Source organism: Camelus ferus, chromosome 31, assembly GCF_009834535.1.
Source record: "Camelus ferus isolate YT-003-E chromosome 31, BCGSAC_Cfer_1.0, whole genome shotgun sequence".
Lineage (NCBI taxonomy): Eukaryota > Metazoa > Chordata > Mammalia > Artiodactyla > Camelidae > Camelus > Camelus ferus.
Genome location: NC_045726.1, coordinates 17,706,728 through 17,717,074, shown reverse-complemented (window position 1 = coordinate 17,717,074; position 10,347 = coordinate 17,706,728). Strand labels below are relative to the sequence as shown.

The 10,347-nt window shown below is 46.6% G+C and overlaps 1 long non-coding RNA gene across 6 annotated transcripts; it reads left to right on the top strand.

Annotated features, from left to right (window-relative positions):
- The first annotated feature begins 3,200 nt into the window (after positions 1-3,200).
- Positions 3,201-8,093, top strand: LOC116660774. 6 transcript variants are annotated; one of them, XR_004316394.1, is made up of 5 exons: positions 3,201-3,307; positions 4,214-4,787; positions 4,910-5,016; positions 5,495-5,603; positions 5,977-6,767. It is a non-coding gene; the product is annotated as an uncharacterized LOC116660774 (long non-coding RNA). The 6 variants fall into 6 exon arrangements; XR_004316395.1 differs by lacking the exons at positions 5,495-5,603; positions 5,977-6,767 and adding an exon at positions 7,252-8,093; XR_004316391.1 differs by lacking the exon at positions 5,495-5,603.
- Positions 8,094-10,347: the final 2,254 nt, after the last annotated feature.

Genomic DNA, 10,347 nt, shown 5'->3' with positions numbered 1-10,347 from the left:
GAGGCATGAGCTAGGTAGCAGAGTGATCTTCCACTTGGGCAAACTGGGGGGATGGACAATGGTGCTGATGAGACTCCAGGAGAAAAGTGACAGGTAGGTAGTTAAAGTTGGTTGTAAGGAGGGATGCCCCAGTCTCTTCCTCGCCTTCACTTACTAATGGTCCCTTCACTTCACTTACTGATTACTGACAAAGACTTAATTCCGACGCCCCACCAGCGAGATGCCCACTGCCCCACCTGTAGGCAGGCTCCCCTGAGCGAGGACTCCTCGGACGCTCCAGGTCTCCCCTCGTGAGTGCCTGGCCTCGGCTGGGGTTCATTTTCTTTCCCTCTTTCATTCTCGTCCGGTTAGTACTGAACATGTTACAGCTCCAGATGTCTGGAGGGTCCAGGGGACTTGGCTCCCACCCCATCTCTATGGTCCCCACGGATGCTGGGGGTGGGGGAGGAGGGCAGGATGGGCCTGTCCTCACACACTGTCTCCTCGTGCCCTGAGGGGCCCTGCAGGTCAGGTGGCCAGATTTAGCAAATACAAGTGGAAGATGCCCGGTTAAATATGAACTTCAGGCAGACGCTGAATAACATCTTAGCGCGGGTAGGTCTCATCACACTTGCGACTGACTGAGGATCATCGACTCATTGTTTATCTAACATTTGCATTGTAGCTGGGCAGCCAGCATTTCATCAGGCCACCCTCCCAGGAGGCAAGTGACCCGATTTCTCCACTCTCACCAGCACCCGTCACATCACTTATACAAACACCGCTGAGGATGGAGATGCAGTGTCCGCTCGCAAAGTCTTCCAGCCGGCCTGCTGATGGGACATTCGGGGGCCATCATTCTCTCAGGATCCCTGTGGTTCCTACAGTTCTTAGCCCCTCGGGCCCAGGACTTTAACTTTGCTTCTCAGTCTCCTCCTTCCAGCTCAGGCCTTGGGTCCTCCAAGTCCCACTCAAAGCAATTTTCCCCATTAGTTTTCTTTGCTGCAGGGCAAGTGGTCTGGAGCTGGGCATGGCCTCCTCCAGGCAGGCCACAGGCTGTGCTATCCTGTGGCTCACCTTTTGAGTGCCCTCGTCCTCATCTTTCTCCCATGCTCTGCCTTACTTAGGGGTATAACTAAACACACACCTGCACATGAACACACGTATACGTGAACAGGCACATACATACATACACACGTACAGTATTCATGCATACCTATATGTACACACAAACACATGTATACACGCAGACGCACAGAGACGTGTACACATACCTACACAGACATGCATGCACACACAGACATATACAGAGGATCTGAAGGCACAGGCACACAGGAGAACGATGGCCACGTGAAGACAGGCAGAGACTGAAGCGATGCGGTCACAAACCAAGGAACACCTGCAGCCACCAGAAGCAGGAAGAGACAAGAGGACCCTCCCGTAGCGTCTTCAGAGGGAGTGTGGCCCTGCTGACAGTTTTATTTGAGACTTCTGGCCTCCAGTACTGTGAGACAATAAATTCCTGCTGTCTTAAGCCACTCAGTGTGTGGTACTTTATCACGGCAGGCCCAGGAAACTAATCATGGCCCCTCAAAAACAACGCAGTAGTGATCAGCCGGTAAGTCAGGTCCATTATCCAGCTGACCCAGAAAACGCAGGGCTAAAACTGGTGCATCTGATAACAGGCACCTGGGAATTAAGCTCTCACGGAGACGCAGTAAACCGGGCAGGAGCTGACCCACAAGCCGGGAGGAGACAGCGAGGCTCATCTGGGTCATGCAACAGAAAACTCTGCATTCTGGAAACACAGGGTCCTGCGGTGGTCTGAGAGGATTCTGGTACGGCCTTGCTGGCCAAAAGCATCAGGCAGCGTCGTGTGCTGTGGTTCGGCTGGAGTCGCTGGGGGGTCTGGGGCAGCCTGGGGGATGGACAGGGAGGGGGCGGTTCAGGAATGAGAGCACCCCAAAATCAGGGTGCAAGGCATGGCCGAAGCCAAGTTGAGAGAGCTGTATGCTGGCTGACATTTAAAAATCTCTGCATAAAAACAAACCCTTTCTGTACAGCACAGGGAACAGTATACGATACCTCGTAATAACCTTTAGTGAAAAAGAATAAGAAACTGAATATACGTGTACGTGCATGATGGGGACAGTGCGCTGCGCCCCAGAGACTGACACATTGCAACTGACTGTACTTCAGTTAAAAATAATCTAGGTCCGGAGCCACACATTGCAAAATCTAAAGTACACACTCTGAATTCATATGGGTAAAACGGCCAGAACTAAGGCCTTTGGCTTATATTTCCTTATCAAAGGGTATTCTGCCTCCCGCTTTCGCTCAGTGCCTGCTGCTCCCGGTCTGAACTGGCGCCCGCTGGCTGCCGGAGCCGGCGGGCGCTCCGAGGGCGCGGGCCGCGGGGCGCCTCTGGGTGAGCCCTGTGTGTGTCTGTCCGAGGCCGCCGGCGGCGGGGCAGGGGCTCCTAGGCGCGCACGGCGAACAGCGCGCCCCCCGCCCGGGCCCGAGGCGCCGCGCTCCGCGAGAGGGGCCACGGGCTTTGCCTGGTCTCGGCCAGCCAGGCAGCTGCTCGCCTAGACAGGCCGCGTGGTGAGGGCTGCCTTGGTGAAGTGGATGCCAGCTCGCTCATCCTCCCCCACAAAGACCCACGCCGAGAAAACCCCGTGGTGTTTCCCGGGTGACAGGGGACCCTCAACCCCAAGAGACTGGTGCCTTTGTGTTGCTTGGGCCTGACTGACCCTGCGTGGGCTGGCTCCTCGCTCCGTCTGTGAAGCCGCAGGCGGTGAACAAATAAACTGACGCTCCGTTCGTGCCCATAAACAGCCCTCTCTCTCCCACCGTCGGCTGCAAACTCCCACGCGCTCCCCCCTGTATTCTTTCCCAACTCTTCTCTGAAATGTAGGACCCAAGATGCATGAAAGCTTTTGATCCAGATCCTGCCATGAAGATAAAAAAAAAAAGTTAATCCCCGTGTTTATAGAGATTATCTGTTCTGTTCTATATTTCATCCTGGTGATCGTTATCAGCGCTATTAATAAATTCTGGAGTAAAATGAGTCGCTGGCTAATTCAGGAGGTGCTTTGAGGCCAGTTAAAATGGTAAGCATCTTACACCAGATTAAAAAAAAAAACCTTCAGTGATGCTCTTAAAACATCACGTGCGCTTGTCCTTAAAACGCGGACCAGAGCTACTGAGTCGCTTTGCCACCGGCTCCCCAACTAGAGCTGCGCTTGACTTCAACTTTTCGAGCCTTGGTTTCTTCATATTAAATTGTGAGTCAGACAACGACAATCACTGAGCACGGATGTCTATGGTAAAGTAAAAAATGAGATGACGTGGTCCCCGCTCTGGAAAGCCAGAGCATCAGTACACCTTCCCCTTGCTCCAAGAAGGGGCATTTGCTTATTCTCAAAGGTCATAAATATCACCTTTCTTTTTATCGCAGGTGAGAGACCTGCGTGGCCTTTGGGGGTGCGTGATGGGCAACCACGAGCTTGTGGACCTGCCCGGAGACCTGGACTTGGGCCGCCTCTGCTTGACTGTGGATCCTGACAACCCTCTTCGTGGGGCACCTACACTGTCCTGGTCACAGGGGCTCAGAAGAGCTTCCCTTCTTACCCGGTGTCACCAGCTTCAGGGGCCATGCTCTGAAGCAATCTCAGATTTCCCTGTTCCTTTGTATTTTCACTGTCTGGATCCTCATCCAACCCTGTTCATTTCTTTTTGATATTTTCTCCTTTGTTCTGTTTCCTCTCCAGTCCTCTTATGCATTATTGCTGCCATAATCTTTTAAAAATATTATGATCATTGCTCTCCCCTTAATCATTTAGTTTCATATTTGGGTCAGATTTTACCAGTCCCAAATTGTTGCTTTCTTTTTTTTTTTTTTAATGAAGTATATTTGGTTTACAATGTTGTGTTAACTTCTCGTGTACAGCATTGTGATTCAAATATACATATATTTCTTTTCATCTTCTTTTCCACTATAGGCTATTACGAGGTATGGAATATAGTTTCCTGTGTTATACAGTTATACAGTTTATCTATTTTATATATAGTAGTTTGTATCTACAAATCCCAAACTCCCAATTTATCCCTCCCCAGCCTCTGTCCCCCTGGTAACCAAAAATTTGTTTCCTATGTCTGGGAGTCCAAACCGTTCCTTATTGTCCCCCAGCCCTCTGTGTTCATTATACTGATTTCAAACTTTCGGCTGCAGGTGTCAGAGAACCAGCCTAACGGTGCCGTAGGCAAGAGGACCCCTCACGGAGTCACGGAGCCTGACTCTGGGGCGAGACCATCCCGAGATTACTTTAGAAGCTCAGCAAGCTCTACCTTCCAGCGTGGCCCTCTCTCGTCATCACCACCTGGGTCCAAGGGTCCTGGCACAGCTCTCAGCAGGCAGCTGACAGCCCCCATCCTCAACTGCCCTTCCCACTCTCACTGTCATCTGTCCCAAAGATCAGCCTTTTGGGCTTTTATTTGACTTAGAATTTTCTCTGTCTCTCTCTAAACCAAATCTTCTTCCTTTGAGGCCAAATTACTGCCTCCTCTCAGCCCTCCTGGATTTACCATATCTTCTGATTTTCTGTATTCTTGGTCCTCCAGCGGCTGGAGTCTTGCTGACCAGGAGGCACTGCTCTTCCTAGGACGAGCTAATCCGTGGAGATAGCAGATGGCCCACCCAGGAGCGTGCTATTTGTATGCAAAGTAGCCGATCCAGCCCACTCCTTCTCTCTGAGGCTTCCACACTCCAGGCCTGTATTTCTTTGCCCTGATCACCCCAGGGCCAGGTACCAGATAATTTTGGGGGGGCAGCCTCTACATCCCAGAGCCCTATGAAATTATTCAAACCAGCCAATCCCAAACGAGCTAATGATGCTTTCTCTGTCTTGCCAATTCCTTCCCACGAAAGTCACTCCACAGACTCTGGCCACGTTTTGCCCTCTCCATCTGCCTCCTGGCCGCCCCTGATGCTTCCCCCAGTGGCCCTGCAGGGCACGCTCCCTCCTCCTGAGAACTGTAAGTAACACACTGTCTTTCAGTGGCTGTCATCACTGTCTCCCGATTTGTTGGCCTCGCCATATCTAGATAATCATGAAGCCTCTGTTTTAAAACACTTCCCAAGCTAGCTTTAGCAGTAGTAGGAACCAATGGAGCTTTCCTTTCCCAGACTTTTATGTCTTGTGAAGCCTTGGATTCAAAAGTGAATCATGCACATTGGCTGGATGGAGACGGCAAAGAGCTGTGGGGAAGACGAGACAACCTGCCAGGATGGCAGCTTTATTATTTCTGAGGGGGCTGGAAGGGACAGAAAGACAATGGAGAGGGCCGCCAAGTGTGGCTAGGCAGAAATGAAAACCATGGGGGTGAGAACAACTAATTTAAATTGTACTACAGACAGAAAGTGAGAGATCCCTTAGAAAGCCCACACAGCAGACTTGAGAGGGAAGGGAAAAGTGAACAAGGAATTTACTCTGATCTGATAACCTCAAAACAGGGATCCCGATGCAATAGTGCAATGCCTAGAATCAGATTTCCAAGCTCCAGGATCCTGGAGGAGCTGCTTGTTGACCAAAAAGGAGTGAGATGTTCAATCTATTACTCAGGTATCACCTGGGACCTCCTGATGGGCAAGACTGCAGTCCTCCTCTTCGAGTTCTGGAAAAAGCCATTAACTCCCTGTTTTCCCCAAGAAGAGCTTTGGGGGGGCAGGTTCTCGGTCCCTGCCTCTCATACATTTTCCTCACTGCACCATGTTCTGTTGTTCCTTTTCATCCTGAGAGCCCAAGGACACCCACTGTCCCTCCCATTGGTGGCTCTGCATGGATTTGATCCCACAAGGGCAAAAGCCGTTAGGATGGGCTCAGCCAAAAGTCAGAATAGCCAAAATAAAATGGCCTAACCCAGCACTCCTCAAACTTTAATTTGCAAAGAAATCACCCAATGACTTTGCTAAATGCAGATTTTATTAATCTACAGACCAGCAGCTTTGAAGAAGGATGAGATTCTGAGCTTTTCACAAGGTCCGCTGTTTCAAGGAACACACTCTGAGGTGGAACAACAGTGTAGACACACAGTTTTCTTTCCCAAGAAAGGGTTGGTGTGGAGACCTTGCTCCACGGCGTTGGAAGGGACCAGGCAAGTTCCATATTGCAGCTCCATCATGGAACCTGCACTCAGTCAGTTACCTTAGAGTTCAGAATGGCTGCTGAAGATCCTGCCATTGTGTCCACATCCAACCAGCAGAGAGGAGGGAAAGGTGAAAAGGCAGAGACAAGGCTGCCACTCAGTTGTCACTTAAGGGAGGGAGGCTGTAAGTAGCTGTTTCCATGACACTTTGGGTTTTAAAACGTTACTCATCACAGCCAACAGAAGCAGGGGAATGTTGTCTTTGTTAGAAGGGTTAGGTGCCCCAGCTAACAGCTGTTCGTTCTTTAACTATGTAGACAGGGTACATGGATACCAGCGGGAAGCCAGGAGTTGGTGTGTGTTTCTGAGGGTTTAGGAAGATGTCAGGCATTTGTACTGGATATGTATGTCATTAATATGATTGTGTAAATAAAAGTAACAATGACAAAACACCAATAATGGATTAAGTTACATTTTGATTCACTTGCTTCTCAAAATAACCACAAGAGAAAAGCCAGGCAGAAGGCTAAGTAATTGCTCAGCTCTCACCGCTGGCTAGTGGTGGAGCAAGGACTCTGAGTGGCTGCTTTCAGGCAGACGTGCCCTTGACCAGCTGGGGCTCTGATAGAAACCTAACAACCTGCTCTCCAAACAGACACGCCCCAGTAGGAAGCATTTGCCTAATCCTGCGGTGTAAACACTTCCGGCTCCCAACCTGACAGCACTGGCTCAGCCAGGAAGAGATCACTGTGCGCTGTGTGACGGCGTGACCGTCACGGTGTTACGCAGTGTCTCCACCAGACACACGCCATATGGGCAGGTGACTTCAAGTGCGCAGGTGTGCGGTGCCGGCAAAACAATTAGGAAGTGGCAACTTTTGAGTATCTCTTACCTTTGCCTTCAATATGTTTTCTTTATTGCGAGTTTCTGTGATTTAATCCTGAATAATTGCTAAGTTCAACAACCAGCATGTGAAATTCTTGACAATGTGACAATTGGCTTTTGTGCCCCAGTCTGAGCCGGCTGCAGCCACCACTGCTGGCACCCGCATGCTTAGCAAACAACCTAAAACTAAATATTAGACATCTGTGCTCCTTAAAAAATATTGCCTCTTTGCCATTTCAGCCAGCTGGGACTTCCGCCTCCAGAGGAACAGGTCATCTTTCTTTCCCATTCCTGACTTCTCTGTCCTCATCAATCTCAGGAGTAATAATAAAAATACATTTTAAAACTCTCATCTTCCTAAGGAGAATAATTCGGCAGTCTTTGATTTCCTATTTCGTGCCAACGCAGTCTCTCTCCGACTCACGGTAGCTGTGCGTGTGGCTTATCATGGAAATACGGCCCCCCTCCAAAAGGGCATTTTGTACCATCTCCGGAGGCTCTTTCTGCGCATTTTGCAGTGGTCCGTCTCGTGAGAGTCAGTAACAGGAATGACTGCCTTTAACTCACGGACCTGTGTCCGCATCACGTGAACCCTCCTTGCTATAGGTTATCCTGTGTGGAGGCTGCCTGGCGGGGGAGGAGGCAACGTGTCAGAGTTGACAGAAAGCTTGAACAGGATGGTATCTCGGCTCTGCTTCTTACAGCCCCAGAGCGCCTTGGTTGTACCTGCTTGGCACCCCAAGAAGATGCTCTTTTAAGAAAGTGTTCTGTCCCCTTTAAAAAAAACTTACTGAAAACATGGAGCAAAATATTTAAACCATTGAAAGAAAAGAGAAATCAACCTAGGATTCTACATAGAGTGAAATTTTCCTTCAAAAGTGAGTGAGAAATAAAGACTTTCCAAGACCAATAAAAACTAAAATAATAGGTTGTCAGTAGATCTGCCTTTTAGGAATGTTTGAAAGAAGTTCTTCAGAGGGAAGGAAAATGATACAGGTCAGAAAGTTGGGTCTACACAGAGGAAGAGAATTCTGGGAAAATAACGGTAAAATAAAATCTTCTGTTTAACGTATTCCTATTGATCTAATAAATGCTTGTTTAAATTAATAACAGCAACAACTTATTGGGTGATTATGGCATACACATAAATTAAATGAATGACAGCAAGGTTGTAAGGGATGAAAAGAAAGAGTAGGGTAGTCAAATACAAGTAAAAATTCATAAGTAGAAATACTGAATTATACCTGCACTACAAGCAAAGTGGAACACTGTCATTAGACGATGGGCTTAGATTATAAGCCAGAAAGAGAAAGAAAATACCATATGATATCACTTACACGTGGAATCTATAAAAGGGAAAAAGAAGACACTAATGAACTCGTCTACAAAACAGAAACAGACTCACAGACACAGTAAACGATCTATGGTTACCAGGGGGAGAGGGGTGGGAAGGGATAAATTGGAAGTTCGAAATTTGCAAATATTAACTAGTATATATAAAATAGATAAGCAACAGGTCTCTTCTGTACAGCTCAGGGAACTATATTCAATATCTTGTAGTCACCTATAATGAAAAAAGATATGAAAAGGAATATATGTATGTTCATGTGTGGCTGAAACATTACACTGTAACCAGAAATTGACACATTATAAACTGACTATTTCAAGAAAAATAATGTATTGAAAATCATAGATCCAGTGGATGAGATGGGACGTTTCACAAATGCTCTTCTCTCTGCTGGAAAGACGTGGTCTCCCACCCTCTGAGATTCAGGACCACTTCCTTTACAGAACCCTCCCAGTTGCTGTAGACTGGGACCCGTGTCCTCCCAGGAGCTGTCACAGCATCCTGTGCCCCTCTCCCATAGCCTTTATCTCACAAATCATAATATTGTTTGTGCACATTTCTCACTAGACTATGAACTTTGTGATGATCTGGACTGTGATTATGGACTTTTTATATCTCCTAGACTGCTGGGCATCAAACAGTGTTCAGTCATTTCTTAAAGACTAGTTTGATGGGTAGAGCAAATACTTTGCACCATTTCGTTAGCTGGTTATTGGAGGTTAGAAGGAGAATTTTTGATAAAAACCAGAGTTACCCAGAAGTCAAAGGTAACTGGACTCTTAGGTTATGGAATGATTTTTTTTTCCTGGATCTGCTGTGGAGGGAAGGTTCCAGATTAATGCATGGACGATTCAAGAAGATTGTAATTCATGCCAAGTAAAAATTTTTCCACGTTTAAAGATAGCATCACAAAACAATAATAGTGATGGTGGCACTGAATTCTGCGTATATTTTCCTACAAAGTTATGGGTAAAATCTTTGTAAGCACATAGTTGATGAATCAAAGAAGGAAAATCTTCAGATTTCGGGATTAAGTGTTGAACTCAGGAGATTAACATAATTTGGGTTCACCCCAAAATGGACCCAATGACAGATTTTAATGCATGTAGTTTATGTGGGTTGTGGTCCTGGGATTAAAATATATAAAATAGGATAAATTCATAGCAATGCTGAGAATGGGGTAGGGTTCATGGTAATCTCTTCCAACTGTCTTTCCCAGAACCTGTGTTTAGTCCCAGACTGAAGGCAGAAATACCTGAGTAGGAGGGGATAGGTCTCCTAAAATAATAGATGCTTGAGACAGGGTCCTTTTCTGGCATTTGAGGCTTAAGAGTATCTGCCAGTTTCTTTACCATTATTTGTTTCCTCAAATTTGCCAGTTGACATATTTCACCTATATTCAGGCTGGCAAGAAATCCTCAAATTCTGGGGAGAAGTCATAAACGAGTAATGTTAGAATAAATTCTTGTCAACTGTCTAAATTAATCAACCATATGATTTATTTATAAATACCCACCCCAAGAAAAAAATCAAAGGGGGAGAAGAAAGAAAAAAAAAAAAAAGGGAGAGGAGAAGGATGGCCAAATAGAACTGACCCCAGAGGAAATAAAGACAATCTGGAGAAAAGAAGAGACATTTTTAAATCTCTAGTCAGAGTTAGAGAAGAAATTAAATCTATAAACTAAGAATAGATTACTGTTCAGAAGGAAAAAAAAAATCAGAACATAGAATAAATTCATGGAATTAAAAACATAATATCTGAATAAAACAATTTTATAGAACTGATTAAAAGGAACATTTGATGAAGTTTCCCAGTACAGAGAGATGAGAAATATGAGAGAAAAAAATTGGAGCAATTTCAGAAAATGAAGAATAAAACAAAGATGCTAAAAATTTCTCACAGCAAAAGGCACATGAACTACAATGGAACAAGACCAAGACTGGCAACAGATTTTGCATCAGAAACACTAGTGTTTAGAATATGATGG